The sequence below is a fragment of the Triturus cristatus genome, chromosome 10, assembly GCF_964204655.1.
Source record: "Triturus cristatus chromosome 10, aTriCri1.1, whole genome shotgun sequence".
Lineage (NCBI taxonomy): Eukaryota > Metazoa > Chordata > Amphibia > Caudata > Salamandridae > Triturus > Triturus cristatus.
The window spans coordinates 1,115,194,641-1,115,215,449 of NC_140593.1; positions in this window are offsets into that span (position 1 = coordinate 1,115,194,641).

Genomic DNA, 20,809 nt, shown 5'->3' on the forward strand with positions numbered 1-20,809 from the left:
CTCTTCACCCCATGAGGCCCCTTGGAGCTATGTGATAGCTGTTCTTGTTAGCCAACTCCAGGCTTTTTGTGTAATTTTATCAGCCTCAGGGGGATGAAAGTCTGAGTGGCCCTGCCTGAATTCAAACCTGTAACTATGAAGTCGAACACAGATTTTCCCAGTGGACGGATTAGGCCACTGAGTTGTCGGAAGTGGGGAAGGAAGAATTTCAAGACACAAACATACTCCATTTCAGTAAACATGCTCTTTGTGATGGAGTACATATGCATCAAACGTACACACATATATTGTATCAGATAAAGAACTAACACGTTTTATTTGACGTCGCACTATTTTTGTTCCAGAACGCTAACGCAGAGCTCTTGTAATGGAAGTGTTGTCTGTGAGGTAGTGACCTTCGTAAAAGGAAACAATACAACTCATTTTATTTCAGAAAGAGAGAATGCCGTGAGGTATTCGAATTTTGCGGTTGCTATGGCAACCTCTCCAATTAATTAACACCCATTGTGCACTGACACCACTCAAAATCATCCTTCAAAACACGGATTGGGTGCTAGCCACCGAGAGGAAATGATGCATCTCTGAAAGCTAGGCTAAGCTGCCTGTTGATCACATAAGAGACCAAATGGAAATATTTGTGACTGTTTTGTGGATTCGAGGCAAACACGCACAAGGATATGTGTAGATACATTTTTGCAGGTGACGGTAGAAATGAAATCATGGCGGCAACTGTTAAAAACATTTTGTTATTGCCTCTGATCAAGGTATTATCACCAGTAACCAGAACTGCTCAGGCATTAACCTCTGATAATTGCCTGCTCTGGTTGTATATGCCTTAGATGAAAGCAAGGGCCCATAATTTAAGCAGGTGGAAAGTAAACCGTGCATGTGGTGGAAATTGGAATTTCAAGGTGCAGATTGCCGCATTCTCCCATGAGCACCAGTAGGTGCTGAGGGGGGCAACTGGGACAGCGCCAACCGTGCATGCCAACCAACAAATGCTCACGAGTGTGGGATGCACGTCAAGGTCAGTTGCAGACGCGGCCCGTGCAGGTAAGAGGAGTGGGGCCGGGTGGGGGGGATTTCGACAGACCACAAGGGAAAATTAATTATTTATTTAATCTTCCCATTGTCGTCGTCTGTCAAAATCCTCCCCCACCGGGCCCTACCGCTCTTACTTTCACAGGCTGAGGCTGGTACACTGTCTTGGCTAATTTTATCTAGGAAACTTTTCACCTGGTGGCTCTCTCCTTGGTTCTGTAATAATCGATACCAGTTACCACTCCCCCTGACTATTGACCTAAATAAAGCAGATATTGCTGGGTGAGAGACTGAGGTGGACACAGGGCAGCATTTGTTCAATAACTGAATCATCTGCAGGAACCCTAGGAACCCTAGAAAACAAGGCGTACATCGATCGCCACACCTTGCACAGAGATCTTGTCAAGTAATATATTTTCTCCTCACCAAGAAGTGTCCCAATTCTTTGAAGCCATTCGCGTGCCAAAATCTTAAATGACTGCATGATATTTTTAGGCCTAGATATTTACACTCAAATAGCTGCAAATACTCATAGCCTGCTGATAAACGTTTTCACAAATTAATTGCTTGAAGTCTCGCACCAAATTCCTGCACAATTTTGAATCTTGCTTTCTTTGGAAGTGTGGCCATCTTGATAAATACCAGGAGTTGGGATTCTGCCTCCTGAACCATTTTAATCAACAAAGAAACAGTCTACAGCTTCCTTAGCATCTATTGATTGTACTAATATATCCATACGAGAAGCTTCATAATAAGTGTGCATCTGAGGTAATGCCAGCCCGCCCTGACTTATGCAGAGTTGAAGGACTGAGAGTTTGATCCTTGAGACCTTTTTGTTCCAAACAAAACGTTGAAAAAATGCCTCAAGTTCCTTAAAATAAGCCTTGCGGATTTTTATTGGAACTTTAGATAAGAGAAATCTCAACATAGGAGAAATGGGCATTTTGATAGCTTCTAACCGCCCTACTAGTGTAAGAGGAAGAAGTGTCCATTTGTCCAATAAGTCTTTAATCTTCTTAATCATCACCAATAATTTTGGGGCATATCAACAAGGGCTTTATCTCTGCTTTTGTGGCTTTAAAAGCCAAAAAAGCAGAGATAAAACTAGCACCCTATCAACAACAGGGTGCTAACATGCAAATTTGCATGTTAGCACCCTTTTACTCTACGCTTCCCCTTGCATCTCTAATGAGATGCAAAGGGGGCATTCCAGAGTAAAATAATAGGAGAAATGTCGCGAAGCGACATTTCTCCTATTATCAAGAATGTCGCTAACCCTGTTAGAGACAAAAAAAGCAGCGCTAACCGCGGTTAGCGCTGCTTTTTTACGTCTGGTATTTTTCTGACTTAGCCATGATATCCTATGGAAGGAGGATATCATGGCTAAGTTTGTGAGTCCCTATCAACAAGGTAACGTGAGATTATCGCTGGGTTTCCAGCGATAATCTCACGTTAGCCTGTTAGCGTGAGGATTTTTATCGCTATTGAGATAAGCGTTGCTAATAGCACGCTATCTCAGCGATAAAAATTCATGCTAGCCGGCGATAATTATCCTAGCGCTAAGTGCGCTCAGAGATAATTATCGCCGGTTGTTGTTGATATGCCCCTTAATTGGTAAAGCTCAGAATAGCGATTTATTCCATGTATATCTAAATAGAGAATTGGATTAAGAGAACGAGCCTGCTGCTAAAGACCAGAGGGGAGATTACTTACAGAAGTATTAAATAGAAGCAGTTCTGTTTTATTCCGTATGATTCTGTATCCCCCAATCATTTGGAACAGCTCAAACTCGCCCAACATCTTTTGGATTGTCTGCTCCTCTGGCCTGAGGTACAGAATAATGTTGTCTGCAAATAATTTAAAGTTTGGCATCCCTAGTACTAGTACATCTATTTCCAAATTCTCACGAATTCTCCCTGTAAAGAGTTGTAGGAAAAATGTAAGTAATACTGGGAACACCCATGGCGCGTTCCACTTTTTATATCCGCCATTCCTGCTAGATTACAGTTTACAAACACCTTTGCCCGAGCTCCTTGATAGGGATTCCAGAGCATTACGGTAAACTGTGAAGGGAAACCAAACCTAGTTAGACCATAAAAAGGGCATCCCATTTTACCAGGTCACAAGCTTTCTCTGCATCAACCATCATTATGACTGCAGGAGTTTAATTTACCTTAAAATAGTCTAGTGCATGCACTAAGAAACCTGTATTGGCTGACATCACCCTCCCAGGCACATATCTTGTCTGATCGTTATGTATAGCCACCTGGGCTACCGGGGTGATTCGGGTGATTTTCATTGAACGCTTATAATCTGTGTTCAATAAACGAATCGGTCAGTACGAGTTAAAAACTCTTGGATTTTTACCCTTTTTGAAAAAGCTAACAATTGTTGATTCCTTAAAAGTCAACGGTGCCTCCCCTTTCTTCTCCTATAAAATTGAAAAGCTCCATCAAAAAGGGTGTAAGCTCAGTGACAAATGCTTTAAAAACTCTCTTGGGAGACACAGGCCACAGGCCTTCCCACAAGGAATTGAGGCAAGACCCTGCTGAATCTTTGCCACTGAAACATCTGCAACCACTCTACCTACCTGAGTATTTGTCAGCTGTTGTAGCCCAATGGACTGAAAGGATTGAGATATACTCTCATTAGAGACCGAGTATTTACTTTTGTGCAGACTTTTCTAGTGTTGTCAGAAAGTTTTTGACACCTCGTCTCTATCACAGACCATTACCCCAGTACTTGGTTTCTGAACCTCTGTGACTAGTGCAGCCTCCGTTTAACCTGCGTTGACCAGGCATGAAATTTACCAACCATCTGGCTTTCCTCATAAACACGATGTTGGAAAGCCCTCGAGCCACTGATTTCCTCTAAAATGAAAATTTCCCACAGTTCATTTTTAACTTTACCCAACTGAGTGTCTTTTAATAATGATGGCCCCTGGGAGCAATTCTGCTTCTGCAGAGCAACATCCACTGTGAAATGGAGCACGGCTAACGTGCTGCGCGATTTGTAGATTGCCATAAAAGCAATCATCTGCCCCAGGATAGTGCCTTAAAAGCTCCCCAGATTGAAAACAGTGATGCTGTACCTTTATTCAACAGAGAAAACTTCCCAACGAAGGTTTTCATATCTATTGTTGTGTTTTGTCATGTGGTTTTATATAGCGCACAGCTGCACCAGCCAAGGGGCATCCCAGTACAGAAGTAGCCTACAGTGGAGGAAAGAGGTGCGTTTTAATAGCCTTACGGAATACCAGGTAGTTTTTCATGCTGCAAATGGCGATGGGGAGCACATTCCAAAGTTTGGCTGCCAATACACAGAAGGAGCGTCCACCAGCCCGGGCCCTCCTCGCCCGCGCAACTACCGCCAGATGCTGTCCCATAGACCGGAGTTGGCGGGAGGGGGTGTAGAGTGTAAGCAGATTGGCCAAGATGTCTGGAGAGGAAAGATTTAAAATTTTGAATGACATGCAAAGGATCTTGAACTCTATGCGTTTAGCCACAGGCAACCAATGTAGCCGACGGATAGCACTGGAAGTAAGGCATGTCCTGGGCAGACCCAACTGGGTTCTAGCCGCAGCATTCTGGACCCTTTGCAGTATTGTAATTTCCGCCTTGTTGGCTCCCAAGTAGAGTGAATTGGCATAATCCAGTCTAGACAGAATGGAAGCCTCATTGACGGGTCGGAAAAACCCTAACACCAGTTTGAGCCCCCGTAAAATGCCAAGGCATGCTCCGGCTACTTTCTTTCATTGTGTCTGAAAGCTGAGGGCAGAGTCTACCCACACTCCCAGATTTTTTACCACCTGTTTGGGGACGGGTGTAAGGCCCAGCTTGGCAGGCCGCCAGCGCTCACTCCACAGCTCGGTATCTCTCCCGACCAGCAGTACCTCGGACTTGTTGGCATTGAGCTGAACACAGTTGGCAGTCATCCACTCAGAGATGATCTCCAGATCCCTCTGAAACTTAAATGCGTCCTGCCCAGAGTCATCCGAGAGTGTCACTACCAACTGTGTGTCGTCCGCATAAGACACTGCTGTGAGCCCTCTGCTTTTTGCCACTACTGCCAACGTTTGAACATATAGATTGAACAATGTTGGGCTCAAAGCTGAGCCCTGCGGTACCCCATATTTGACGGTATGGATCTTGGAAGCAAAAGGGGGAACTGCAACCTGGAAGGTCCTGTCTGCTAAAAAGGAGATAAACCACTCCAGGGCAGAGTCCACGATGTCAACCTCTGCAACAGGATCTGGTGAGAGACAGTGTCAAAAGCGGCACTGAGATCTAACAAAATCAGTGCCAATGTGCGACCCACACCTAGAGCACCCTTCAGATGCTCGGCACAGCTAGGAGGGCTGACTCCGTACTGTGACCCAGCCGAAAACGATTCTGAGAGGGGTCCAGTAAGTTCTCCTCCTCCAGATAGCCTGTAAGTATGGTATTAATATAGGCCTCCAAAATCTCGGAGACCCAGGGTAGGAGAGAGATGGGTCGAAAGTTCTCAGATTTTGCAGTATCAATCTTGGCCTTTTTCAGTAAAGGGACCACCCTGGCTTGCTTCCAAGATCTAGGGACAGCAGATGTAGACAGGGACAGATTAATCAAATGGCTCAAAGACGGTAGAAACACGGATAGAGGTTTCAAAAATTGATCCAGCTTGAGGGGGTCAGCAGGAGAGCCTGATTTAATCTTACGGCAGCGCACAACAAACTCCTCTTGATGGGCGGAAAGGCAGCCAGAGTATATCTACATGAGGGTCTGGACACAGGCCCCTGATAAACTGCGTGTTGAGGAAGGATCTATACATTGTTTCCACCTTCCTCACAAAGAAGGAGGCAAGGGCCTCACATTGTGCATCAGATGATGCTAAGGGTGTTGTAACATCAGCCAAGGTTTTAAGATCTTTCACTATAGAGAAGATACTTTTAGAAGGGTTGCTGCTATTTCTGATCACATCTGAATAGTATGCTGTCCGCTCAGACTGGATTGCTCTATGATATTTCTTAATGGCCAGTTGGTAACATCCCTTTAAAATAGGGTCATAATCTCTTCCATATGCATGTTCCAACTTTTTACAACCTTTACTCAGGGAGGCTAACCTATCATTGTACCATGCGCTTGATTTGGTGCTTCGACATTTAGACCACCTTGCAGTGACCAAGGAATCCTTAAGCGTGGGAGATCCAGCCTGAAAATGCTCTGCCAGCCAACTCTGGATTGAGTGGCTTCTTAAACGTGGTGGTTGAAAGGAGCTCAAGGAATTGAGCAATATCAAGTTTGTACCATGGGCACCTGAGAGAAAACTTTTCAGGAACCCTCTTGACCGACTCGACCTCGGCCAGTGTCATAGATATAAGGAAATGATCAGACCAGCACACCGGTAATGGGGCATGGACTGTAAGGGAAGACAAGTTGGAAAAGACCGGGTCTAATAAATGGCCTGCGGAGTGCGTAGAGCCCTGGACCCGTCGGCTCAGCTGGCATGCCACGAGATCAGCTAGGAAGTTGGTGACTTCCATGTCCTGAGAACTATCAAGGTGCAGATTCAAGTCACCAATAACACTGAAGTTGGCAGCTCTCATAGCTAGGGGGCTAATGACTTCAATGAGAGCGGCTCTAAACTCCTTAGAAGGTCCTGGCGGGCGGTAGATTAATAACCCAGACATAGTGTAGCTGGCATGAAACGAAACTCGAAAGCGTCCGCTTTCACACCAGACCACAGGCTCCTTTACCAGAGTACACTTGTAGCCGGACTTAAAAATTACCGCTATGCCACCCCTCTGGAGCATCTGTTCAGCGTCAAATTACTGTATCCCTGGGGCAGAGCCAGACCATGAATTGTAACCAGAGGATATACAGCAGAAAGGGCCCTCATGTCAGTTGCAGGGCAGGCAGCTACACAGGCTAAGCCCCTTCCTGATCTCCAAAAGGTCATCCACAGAGTACCTCACTATACCTCTCGCAAAACCGGCAGCATGCCTGACGTCTGGCAGCATCCAGGCACGGACGGGCGCAGACGGGCTTGCCTTAGGAGCGCTAGCGGCGCGCCCGCTGCACACATCTGCTGCGCTCTCACCACGGCATGGGTTTATGAAGACCAGAACCCGGAAAAGCGGATAGCGCGAGGCAGGGAGCAACTGACAGGCCCACCACTCAATCGGCACATCAGCCATGGCGGTACGGGCGGAAGTTGGTAAATAAAGAACTAATCCCCAAATGTGCAAAATGCAAGTGCGTGCCCCGTAGGAAAAGCAAGTTTAGCACCACAGTCTTTCCCCTGAATTAAAAGCACAGAATTCCCCTGAATTAAAAGCACAGATAAAAACAGTAAAAAAAAAAATTGGCAGCAACATATAAAGCGATCAAACAGCTGACCTAACCACTCTTGATTGGCAAGAAGGTTATGATCCATCTGCCACCTGTACCTGTCAGTTTTTCTTAGCTCCAGTTCAATTTCAATAGTAACCAAAGAGTGGTCAGAAAATGAATTTGCCCAAATATTTGAAACTAAACATTTAAGAGAGCAGGAGATGAGGAAATAGTCAATACGGGAAGCTGACTGAAAACGGCTTGAAATACAGGCATATTGTGAGAATCCCAAGTAGTCTCTGCACCATGGATCGATCAATTGGTAATCCTGCTTCATTAAATCTAACACCTTTAAAGCATTCAGCTTTTATTGTTTTTTTAGTTTTATTCTGGATAAAACGAATATCTCCCTGTAGAATTATTGGCCCTACTGATCCAATAGCCATATTATTGATCTGGTTAATTGCCTTCAGGTCATCTACTATCGGGGCATAATCATTGACCAAATTCAGAGAATTACCATTAACACTGACTGATAACCAGATCCATCTACCATTAGGGTCCCTGTGAACTTGAGCAACCAACCAATTTACCCCTTTAACAAGATAAATCGCGACCCCCCCTTACCGCCAACACGGCTGAAGCAACATATGTCTTAGAGTAATGTTTAGGAATAAAAAGCTTTGGTGAGTTGCTTTTAAGGTGAGTCTCCTGAAGAAATAAAATTTGTGGGGGAAAAAGAAGTTAGCCATCCAATATTTACCCCATACGTCTGCTTGTTGGACATTCCATTGACATCACACGATATGATTCTGGTTTTAAGACCCAATACCCTGGTAGCATACTCTGGATTGAGCCCTCCCTGTATGATAAAATCCCAATGAAGCATAAACCCCTATGATTCAGCTCTTTTTTGCTAGACATGCGCCCTACCACCCATGGGTCCCCCTCCAACCAAACCACCCTGTGAAAAGGGAATGGCCCACTGTACCCCTCTCGCAGCAGTCATTGCCCTCTTGGGGTGCCATGGCGTTGCACCTCTAGTGAACACACAACCCACCCTCCCCCTCCTCAAATGCAGCATTACACTCATTTATTCAGATTCCACTCTCACACTTTCATGACTTGTCCCCTAATTAGAAATCTTTTGCAAACACTCCTGTGCTTCACCGAGATTAGTGAATATGTAAAACTGTCCTTTAACCAATACCCTTAACTTTGTCAGTTGAGCAATTGTTGCTTGTACAGCCTGTGCTTTGTGCAAATACAGCATCTTGCAAATGTTTTATGGTAGCAAGCTGCCGCAGGGGACATATCAGAAAAGATACAGCAATGAGGCATTTCAGCAGTTCAAAACTGTTTCTTTTCAACAGCTTTGGCTAATATACGCTCTTCTATGTGATAGCCAGCAAAGTTAAAATATATTGTGCATGGCAGTTTTGAGAATGGGAATGGTTGAGCCGGGACCCTGAGCATTCGTGTGATTGTCAACTCCCCTGAATAACCAGGCAAGACCTGCTGCTTCATAAATGTATCGACCCATTGAAGGACCTGCATACCTTTGCAGCCCTCAGGAACTCCAACCAGGCATAGATTAGAGCGACACAAGTGATTTTCTAACTCCTTAATTTTATTTTTCAATGAGGAGTTTTCATACGTAATTAACTTGCTCCTGCATTTCACGAGCTCGTCCTCATGCTGTGAGATACTAGTTTCAGCTTCCTGCATTCTATTGCGAAAGTTCACCATTGCTTCTTTGATTTTAGATAGCTGTTGGTGCAAGGCTGCAATTTCCATTGCTTGAGAAGCTTTTAACTAGGCCTGGGCTAAAATTTAGTTCCGGTCGCGGAAATTGCGATAATTTGACATTTTCGCGTTCCGCGGAAAGCGCGAAAATGTCAAAATTTCCGCATGCCGCAGCTTAGCGAGAATTTGTTTCTTGCTCGCGCTGTAAAATAATACATTCTCACGTGCGCGCGATCGCCTTACCTGAATCCCTACGTTCGCCGACAAGTTTTCCCGATCCGGTCGCGTTCTCCATGAGGTGTTGGATTATTGGTAGCCATTTGCACTGTCTCGCGACAGTTCGCGCCCGCAGTGACGTCATGCGTCGCGCTATCACGTCTTTCTTCTCGCGATCATGCACCGCGAGACAACTGAAAACAAGATGGCCGCGCCCGCGAGCAACCACATGGGTAAGTTGGCGAGCCGCGACCATGCAGAAAAAACCGCGAACGGGCGGGAAAAAACTTCTGCATCTTCGCGATATTTCCGCGTGTTTATGGAGATTTTTAACATTTTCGCGATAATTTGTGAATTTCGCAAATTCCGCCCACCCCTACTTTTAACTCTCTGATTTAATCGAGGAGGACATTCAATATTGTCTTGATATCCCACTGTGCAGTAACCCTTTCACCTTGCTGCCTATTTGAATAGAGCATCTCCTGTGACCGAGCTGATGCCAAGGCCTAGAGCTTGGGATGGTCTTGCAATCCCATCTCTGAACCAGAGGCTGGACTAAGAGACTGTGTTCATGGATGAGATTGAGATTTCAGGAATTGCTGGAAATCACTGTCCTGGGACTGCGCTAGCACTGTATTAGAGTTTGGGGCAAAAGACTGTGAAATTGCGGGTAGACCCGCATCAGTGTCCGTGACTATTTCCTGGTGCCCTCATGGCACTACTTTGCCTTTCGGGAACAGTGGAAACTCTTTTGTTTTGCTTTGAATCGCTGTAGAGCTTACATCAATAGTATCAACCTGCAGGAGATTTTTTTTAGCTTCATTCTCCTTCTCGTTTTCCTCATTTTCCCTATGTTCTATCGCTCTGCTGTTGTCCATACACTCTTTTTGTGTTTCCATTCCTGTCAGTAAGCACGCCCCTGAGGCCCCATCTCCTATCCCCATCTCTTGAGGGACACCTGCCAAGTCCCAACCCCCTTCTTTGCAATTTGCTGACAAATCATCCTCAGAGCTCAGTGGACTCATTACTAGCCCCGACCCTTGGCGCAACTGTAAACTGCTCTCTGCTCTTGCCGCTGCTGACGCTGAATTCACTTGGGCTCTACTTGTTCTTGCTTTAAGGGCCAGTGTTGATGTGGCATTAAAATTCTCCATCACGTTGGGATCTAGTAAGTGTTCCCCCAATTAGCCTCTCTACACAATGCACTTTCTCAAATATCTCGCGACTAGGCCATAAGTCTTTAAGAGCTACAAATATTAAGAGGATGTTGTTTGTCTTCCTTTCTCTCTTTTTCTCTCTTTTTCTCTAAGTAACGTCATGTTGGGTGAGCTAAGAATCATAATCTCTCAGGACACTGATGTATAAACAGCGATTGTTACACCCTATGCTAACCCTGTAACAGAATTGCTAATTGCTTATGCGTTCTTGTATAAAAAATAAATAAAACACGTTGAAATAAAAAAAAAAAGAGGGTGTTGTTTTTGGCCCGCTGGGCTCTTCACAGAATGTATCCTGCCTTTGAGGATCGTTGCTTTCGCTGCCAGCAATAAGGGATGGGCAGCTAGCTGCATATTCTTTATGCCTGCCAAAGGGTTGCACAGTTTTGGGAAGAGGTGTTTTCTGCCCTCGGCCTTGGTTTGCAGACCAGCATTGACCCGGAGGAAAGTGTGGCACTCTTTGGCTTTTTAAGTCAGAGGCAGAACATCTTGATAGTTAAAGGGGGGCCAGGCATTTATCGCAATAGCTCACTCCTTGATCCTCCAGAATTGGAAGACATCTAAAAGACCAATGTATCAAGAGTGGCATAACACAATGAATCGAACAATGCTGCCTGGAGAGGCTTATGCGAAGAAGGCTGGGGGCATTGAAAAAAGTGCTGCTTCGTGGGAGGCAATAGAACGTGCTAAAGAAGTAGAGTAGACGTCAAAGGCACTTTTCAGTGATGGGTACTGCTGTATATGTACTGTATTACATCTGTTCTATTATCTTGATGGCAGCTATATTATATTATTATATATCAAAAGCACGATTGCACTTTCACTGGCCGATATTCCTCTATAATATACTTCTCATTCATCCTGATGGCTGCTATATCATTAATGTCAAAGGCTAGGTATGGGATGGCTGCATTAGCATCTGTATCTTAGGCACAATTGCACTTTTGGTCGTCTGCTGCTATACAGTATCATAGAAAAAAAGTTTTTTTCTACCTCAGGCAATTGTCCCTTTTTTGCCTATTTAGTGGCTACCAACTTTTCTTTGGCAATGCATTTGAGGGCTAGGGACTAATTAGGGTGAAATCTAAGCTTGAGACGAAGGCACTTTGCGTATATAAATGCTATTGAAGTTTTAAATGCTTGGCCCCTTCTGAAAAATGCTTGGTCCCAATTATGCAATTCATGGTGAATAATGTCTATGTATTTGTATTTAATGTTTTTCAGTGCTCTCCTCTGTATTCGATTGTTCTATGAATCTGCTCAATAAAGAAATCCCCCATCAATAAAGGTCCTGTGTGTTGGGCAGTGCTTAATTTGTGAAAGGATTAGAGCCTGCCCCCAAAGGTTTTCTCAGACGCCTGCGACCGGTGCTATGGAAGGTCAGGGTGCTGAATACCAAGGCAACAGTGTCTTGACTCCACCTGAGGACGTTTAACTTTTTATCGAATCCGGGACACTCTCTGTCTCTTCATCTCACTCTTACAGGTTCATTTTCATCCCTACCTACTGCCTTTATCACTGTTTTTCATCTTTTTCCTTTTCGCCCCTTCTGTGTTTTTCTGTTTCTCTGGAGCAAATTTTGTTTAGAAAAGATAAGCGCAGGTGTACCCCACCTGCAACCATTAGCCCAAATTAAACAATGTTGATGGGCCAGACCTAGAAACACCCCAGAATCAGTGCTTAATTTGAGCTGGTGTTTTCGGGAACTCAGCACTTAATTGTCAACACCGGTGCAAGTACCAGTCTGCCAATAGGTGATGCTGTCTGACTAATTTAGAGATGACCACAACAACGAGTAATTATTAATTCAATTTCCATTAAAAATTACTAGTATCTGCCGCCCAAGCCATTCTTATAGCTTTGAAGGCCTGAAATAGGAGTGCGATGGTTAGTAGTTGTGGTGTCACCATCATTGGCAGCATGGCAGGGGCAATGCATGGTGCAAGCTGCAGTGGCCTCCTGACGAGAATGCTGGCACTTACTTTTATTACAAATTAAACACTGCATGTTGTGGTCTAGACTTTAAAATGCTGCTGCCGGACACAGGCCGTCTCTTCACTCAACGAAGAATTACTCAAGTACTGACACTGATTACACTGGAGGCTCACCTTTTGCCCCATATTAGGTTTCTCCTCACAGCCTTTGGCAAACGTACGCCTTGAGCTGCACTGAGGACTTAAGGGCACTTGCCCTTGATCATAGGCCTCAATCATGGAGTTTATATCCATCTACAGGAACTTCTTGTGACTTTATTCATTGATGGTACCCACTTACAGACACACGATTTTGGCTACCACATATTGCCCTGAAGAAGCCCTTGTGAAGGGTGAAATGCGTTGGCTGTTCTCTACATATACAAAAAGGATTTTGAAAAAATAAATAGACTTGAAATCAACGTCTGAAGACTGTACCTTGCGTTGTGTACACCATAACCTGTTGATTTTGTGTGTTGCCTCTCATCAACCTTTTTATTGTATTTCTTTGTGGTCATGTGGCAGCTGACCATTTGAGGTGGGCAAAACGACCTTAGTTTACTGACAGTGGCAAGCCTAGGTGGTGCGGTTGTCTCTAACCCTGCTGCCCCTCTGCCATGGTTCAAATGGTTTGGATAGGAGTAGAAAACTTGGGGGGATCGGGCAGATATCTGGGTAAGTGGCCGCATCCGATTTGAATTGCGGGAGGATGGGGGCTCAAAGTGGTAAAAGGGACTGCCCAAGATGCACTTAACCAACCCTCAGAGATGGACAGACAGACAGACAGACAGACAGACAGACAGACAGACAGACAGACAGACAGACAGACAGACAGACAGATAGATAGATAGATAGATAGATAGATAGATAGATAGATAGATAGATAGATAGATAGATAGATAGATAGATAGATAGATAGATAGATAGATAGATAGATAGATAGATAGATAGATAGATAGATAGATAGATAGATAGATAGATAGATAGATAGATAGATAGATAGATAGATAGATAGATAGATAGATAGATATTACAAATAAATACAAGTACAAAGTCTATGCAGGGATACAACGCTTGAGCACCAGTGGGGAGCTGCGCCCCTCACTACCGTTCAGCACCTCACCAAACAATGTAGGTAGGGATGCAGGATTGAGAGGCCTGAAACAATCTATGAAGCATCATTTTTGGCAAAGAAAGACCTCTTTCCTCACTGAAGGTTCCTTGGCCCCCTTATTTCAAGTAAAGAACAGGATGTTGCCTCATGCAACAAGCATAAGAACTGACTGTGGTTCAGAGCTTTTTTTTGTAAAGGTCTGTGAATTAATGAAGCTATTGAACTGCAGATGTCGGTGCTTGACTCGGAATGTATGCTGAACACACGTCCCCTGTACCCAGCTCGAGTCAATGTTCGAGCAGCGTGACTATTGAACAGAGCAGCTGTTGAAACACACTGGCTTTATGGTTTGAAACATAATCGTTCATATTTTTACGGATGGGCGAACCCCGCTGAGACCGTGCTTGCATACAAAAGATTCTTGAATCAAACATGAAAGGTGCACGCCCACAGTAAACGTCACTCGGTGTTTTTTTTTTAATTTAATAAATTTTTGTGCTGCATTATATAGCGCGAACTCGACCCTTAGGTATCTAAGGGGCATATTATCAAGACAGGCGATAAAATTATCGCTGCTTTAGCGGCGGAAAACTGTCGCTAAAACTGTGATAATGGGCTTGATAATATGCTCTATGGAATCCCAATTGAAGCCCATGTTAGATGTGAAGGACATCCCCAGCTTTAGTGTCGGCCACTGTACCCTTTAAGCCACACCCTCCCCTCCAGTTAGAGAGAGAGAGGCAACCACACTGCACTGATACATTCAAAATGCGCTTCTGCACATCACAAATGAGCAGCTCATTTACTCAAGAACATAGAATACATGGAAATTTACAGAATTCAAAAACTAATAAACACAAATGAAATATCACATAATGACCAATGGAAACACATTTTCACACAAGTCTTGTGTGATTGTCAAAAGGCACACCCAGTTGCAGTATAAGTGACATTAAACGAGTTCGCTTCTGTGGTTGATGAGAGCCTTGCCCTACCAAAGTAAACAAGGACCTCACAGTGCATCTCAACACCTGCACACTCCATGTTCCCTTCATGGAACAACAATTCTAGGATATGGCCTAACGGCTAGAGTGGTCGACCTGGAAGCTGGGGAACTGGGTTCGAGTCTCGGCAGGGACGCTCAACATCCTCTGATTCTGCGCAAATCACTTAATCTCTCCGTGCCTAACAAAAAATGAACGTGTCCGCCTGTAACCCAAGTGGTGGTCTGTAAAGCCCTCTGATACCTTCAGGTCTAGTTTGCACTACATAAAACTTCCCCCCATAAAAATTCTGAAAAATGAAACACCCCTGCACGAACAATGCATACCAAAAACCGTAGGTAGGGTATGTGGCTAAGCGGACTTGGAAATCAAACTTATTGGATCAAAATATGACTGAAAAAATAACTGACTATCTTGACACACACACACTCACCTGGACACAGCGACCTCAGTGGGCGCAAACCCAGGAGCTTTGTTCTGATTCTAGTGAAGGAGGACAAGAGGCATGGAGAAGCAAAGATGTAGGCCCAGATTTATAAATAAATCACGCAACACAGCACAGCAAGTAAAGTTGCTGCGTTGCGTGAATGGGAGAGAGCAGTACATCACAATACCTACAAAGATGTAGTCCGGTTGTGCTCTCTCCCTGCACTGGCACACTTTACGCTGCCATGCACCAACGCAGACAATCTTGCACGATGGTGCAAGGGTATGTGTGCTGTGGTCAGCATAGTTCTTTTGCAGCAAATGGTCCCTTACTGCATAAAACTATGCTGAAAGTCAATTTCCTCTGTATGTGGACTGCAGAATGCAGCCGACATGCCAAGAGGAAATAACCCGGAGAAAAAAAAATATTTCTTCTCGTTGCGTCAGTCTCAGGGACGCACAGGATTTGGTGCAACTCCATGTCTAAGGATCTTTGTAGATACGGATTTGTGTGAACATTAATGCCAAAGCACCATCCATGGAATGCCTCCTTGACGCAAAGTCACTGCGCTACTTTGGGATGCAATCCAGAGCACGTCACAATTTGAGTTAGATCATAAATACCAACCCACCACTTTGCATCGGGTGTGCATTAAAAAAGAATATAAACCTGACGTAAAGTTTGGGTAAATCTGAAAGTAGTTTAGTGTATGGTAGGTACAGATCAGCAAAGGAGGGCTCCAAGAGACAAAGCTCTTGATTGTAACTGACAATCATCAATTAAATACATTCCAAGCCAACACTCCACATTCTAGGATCTACAATGTGATGACACCACAAACAGCTACATTCGAAAGCAAGAACATGTTCACACACAGCGCAGCAGGTCTTCCCTTCTGCACCAGTGCAGTATACAGCTCCTTCCTTTCTAGCTTCTCTTTCCTTTCCGCATGAATTGCAAAGTACTGGCCCCTGATCGCGGAATATTGAGATGCAAGACAGAGGGCCTTGCCTATACCAATCCCAGAAGAGGAGTGGGTAGATTATATCTCATTATTATATAAAAATTACAGCTCAGCAATTTCTATGACGCTTGATATAGAGGAATCCTCTTTTCTCGAATATGGTCCCCCGTCCGAGGATGAAGTAGTAGGTTTTATAAAGAATGCCAAAACCTCCGGCGCACAAGGGCCAGATGGAATCCCGATTGTGTTAATCAAAAAGGAGTCAGCGGCATGGGGATCCCTTTTAGCGTCACTGTTCACATTTTGTTTTTGAACGAGTTCTATTGCCCCCTCTTCGAAGGGGAGTATTATAGTCCCGCTGTAAAAAAGGGCCCGAAAACCTTACCAACCAGCTTCAGACAGATTGCATTACTGGATGCACTGTGTAAATTATTTGCGAAAAATATATTATGTCATCCGCAGCAATGGGCACACGACCAGAACATCTTACCACCAGAACAAGCTGGTTTTAGAAAGAACCATGGTACCCTGGACACTATTGCGGTCGTCCAGACCATTGTTGAGAAATATGTTTTTTCTCGAGGTATGCCAGTTGATACGGCATTTATTGACTCCACAGCGTTTGACAAGGTGGATCGCCAAACGCTGTGGAGAAAGCTCTACCAGCTTGGCATACCACACCACCTTTTGGGCCTTCTTATAGAATTAGATACAGACACCTGGGGCCAAGTTTTGATGGGAAGTTCACTGGGGCGATATGGTAAGATCAAAACACATAATGGGCTTAAACAGGGTTGCCTGCTATCCCCTCTTTTGTTTTCATTGTACAGATCTGATCTCCCCTGTGTGTTGAACTCAGTGAGGGGGGATGCCCCCAGAATTGGCACAATGTCCGTTGGCTCTTTATTATACGTGGATGTTGTGGCATTTTTTGATCTAACGCCCATTGGTTTGCAACATCGCCTTGATGCCCTATCTAAATATGCAGAAGACCACTTTTTGAGAATTAATATTGCCAAAAGTAAAATGTCGGTTTTCCGCAAAAAAGGGCATAGGTATAAGAGAGGGTATAAGTGGTCATTGGGGCTTGAAGAGATGGAACTGGTTGATTTGTATTTATATTTAGGGAATGTTTTCTCAAAAAATGGGCACGATTTAGAGCACATTAAACTCTGTGCTAGTAAGGTTGTCTCCCAGGCTGGAGCTTTAAATAAATTATATAAAACTTGTGGGAGACGCCACTTTAGCCAGGTTTTGGGGGTATTTAAGGTTAAAATCCCACCTGTATTAACATACGCTGCTGAAGTACTGGATATGAATTACTGGCTCTCTTTTGATAAGGTTGAAGGACGAATTCTTCGCCAAATCTGTAATTTAAATTCTTTGGCTGCCTCACATGTGCTATGCTTGGAATTCGGTCTAATCTCCTCATATATTTTATCTTTGGCAGTGGTCCTGAGGTGGGGTAACTCCCTCTTTTGGGGGGATGAGGGCACTCTTAGGGCGTCCTTGAGAATAGAAATGTTCGATAAATTGAAGGAACAATCAAGATTCTTCAAGTCCTTTGCACATGCAAATAATTTTTTGGACTTAGCTTCAATGTTGATTCTCCTATGCCAAAGCCTGCACTGAAGCTGTTTATAAAGAAGTCCTCATAGTCTCTCGGTATGGTTGGAGACATTGCTTGAAGCCAGTCCAAGTCCCGCAATGAGGTGGTCTGTGGGAGTGCTTTGGGGAACAGACCACAGCTCTATCTAACCTGGAACATTCCACACGGGATTAGAAGGTTGATACTTCTATTGAGAACTAACCTGTTGCCCCTAAGAGAAGTTACTGGTATATGGGAAAAAATACCAAGAGAGGAAAGAATTTATGAAATGTGTTTTTTACATATCCAAGATTTTAATCATGTGCTATTTGTATGTATGGAACTACAAAAGGCAAGGCGTATGTTTTTAAGATCATCTTTTATCAAATGTAATCTTCATTCTGATCAGGAGGCTCGATCATTTGTTCTGTCCTCACCAAATGAAATGGTTTGTTATAGGATATATCAATTATTTTAAACGTTCCTGGCTATTTATTAGGTAATTTTTAAGTCTATTCTGTATGTTGTAACATCTGATGGTTGGATATTGAAGAATTTTGTACTGTATATAACGAATGTCTGTTTTTAATCTACTGATGCACTTTTGATGAATTTTGTATTGTATATAAAGTATGTTTTTTAATCTATTGGTGTACCTTTGTGGACCGTCGGAGTTCCATATCAAAATAAAATAAAATAATTGAATTGATTGAATTGGCATGAATTGCAGCCCTTTAATTCCTGGTGACAGCAAACTGCAGACTGCAGCTCCCTTTTCCTCTCTAGCTGTAGGACAGTGGTAGCTAAGGTTCTTTTAAAGTGGTGGAGGCATAAGTACATGCCTCAAATTAAAGAGAGGAAGTAAGCGAAATTAGCAAACTTTTTATAAAAGAAAAATTGAGAGTAGAAGTTATAAAACATGCCAATAATTGTAAGATGTACCAGGTAAGCAATACCATTCCAAGATGACATGATGCTCACCCGCACCAGGAAAAGTTTGGGAAAATGGTGACGAAATAGTGGGGTTTTCATCACAATCTGCATAACACCAGAAAAATCATAAATAGCGGCATATCACTTCTCAACTTTCTTTACTTAATTTTTCCATCATATCCCTTTAGAGTATATTCTCAGATGCTTATTAGGCGTGACAATCTACAGACAAAGAGTATGGTGGATGTTAGAAATGGGGATCTCTAGTTGGCAATGGTTTGCACCGGTGTCCAAGTAGGGACCCCTGCTTACCCCCTTGGTAGCTTGGCATGAGCAGACAGGCTTATCTCAGAGGTAGTGTGTAAAGCATTTGTGCACACATACAGTAACACAGTGAAAACACTACAAATGGACACCACACCAGTTCAGAAAAATAGGAAATCTTTATCTAAACAAAACAAGACTAAAACAACAAAATTGCACGATACATATTGCAAGATATCATCAAAAATAGGATATTCACAAAAAATAAGCTTATAGCAACAAATAGCTCCACCTGGGGCTATTCCGATATCGTGAAAGCTGAAAATCCCAAAGTACGGCACTGACGGCGATGTGCACAGCGTCGGGCCTGGAGCCACACGGGCCCCAAAGAACAGAACTTCGGTAAACGATGAAAGCAAACACGGTGCACGGTGTCGGGGAGGTGATGCTTCATTGGCGCTAGGCAGCATCGGTTCCTTACAACCACAGGGGAGGGGAGGCATTGGTTCCTTACTGAGGTTCTTTACTGTTGCCAGGGAGGTGACGTCGCGGTGGCATTGATGCGTCAGATCATTACGACAATGCAGGTTGGGTGTTGACTTGCAGGTTTGGTGTGGCTTGTGCTATAGGGTTGGACTGTAGGTATTGTTGGTCCTTCTTTAGTGTGTGTGAGGGCGTTGTTAGTATTTGTGTGCGGGCTGTGAGTGGGTAGCTACCAGAGAACTGGCAGTGGGTGTAGATGAAGAATCCTACCGTGGTGTGAGGTGTGGCTTGGCAGCAGTTGGTAGAATGGTGTCGGGGTCTAGCAACCTAAGGAGTGCTGAAGAGTGTCACTGAGTGGTGATTGGACCAGGGCTCCAGGTTCTGGGCATGGTCCGGGCATGGACGGGCTCAGGCGGGCTTGCCTTTGGCATGCCTTAGGCGCCCCAGAGGCATGCCTGCATCACGCTCTCTGCACATCCACGTTGGAGCTGTTAATAAGTAGGTCCTGGGAGGGGGAGGAGTCCACAAAGCCATGATGCAATTTCCTGTGCTGATGGGTGATGGGAAATAAAGTCCTCTTGCTTGTCGTCTTCTTTTAAAGACGGTTCTTGAGGGAAAACCAGTATGGTCACTTCCTTTCCAGCTGGATGATTAGAAATTCAGTGATGTCACTTCCTTTGCAGGTGGATGATTGGAGATCCAGTAATGACATTTTCTGTGCTGATGGGTGGTGGTATAATAAATTATTTGACACCAAAACAACAAAAATCCAACCAGTAAAGCCAGAGATATGCCATTTTAAAATTTCAGGTAAGCATAGTGCCCAAAGACATAAAGCACCATTAGCGTTTGTCTGGTTATGTGAGGCCATGTGAAAGACACGAGTTCAGTTCGACCGTGATGTAGCGCAGGCCAGGTACAGGGACCAGGTTAGTCCTGCTGAAAAAGATACCTTCTATAGTTCAGCACAAAGAGTTCGCAGTGGAGGAGGGTGTGCGGAGCAGGGAGAGCATCGCCAATGTTAGTTGCTAGAGCATGAAGAGCAGGCCGGGCATCGCAGACAGTGATTTCTGTAGCACAAAGATAGTGTTGTGTGTCGTCAATGGCTGTTGCTGGAGACTTACATTGGTGGTCACTCTGAGCTTTCGAAACTGTAACTGTAGCAGGGAGTTCTTCTTCTATAGTGTCCACATATCCATAAGTGTACTGAAGAGTATGTCTGAAGGTCCCATTCTTATACCTGGTGTCCACTTTGAATTGGGAGAAGCTTCTGGAGTTTTCCCCCGACACAGGTGTCTGGAATTTCCTGCCCCTCTGTCCTTGTCCCAGTCTATCTGGGGCCTTAATAGGCTAGTGTGAAGTCCTTTATAGGTGTGATGGGCCAATGCTTTGGAAGTGCAAGTGTGATAGGTGACAGCTCCCCCCACATTAAGTCAGGATGTCCCATCCTGCCAACCTCCATGAGAGTCCGCAGAGTTCCACCAATGGGCGAAAATAGGCAAGTTGCGCTGCTTGCACTGTACTTTAG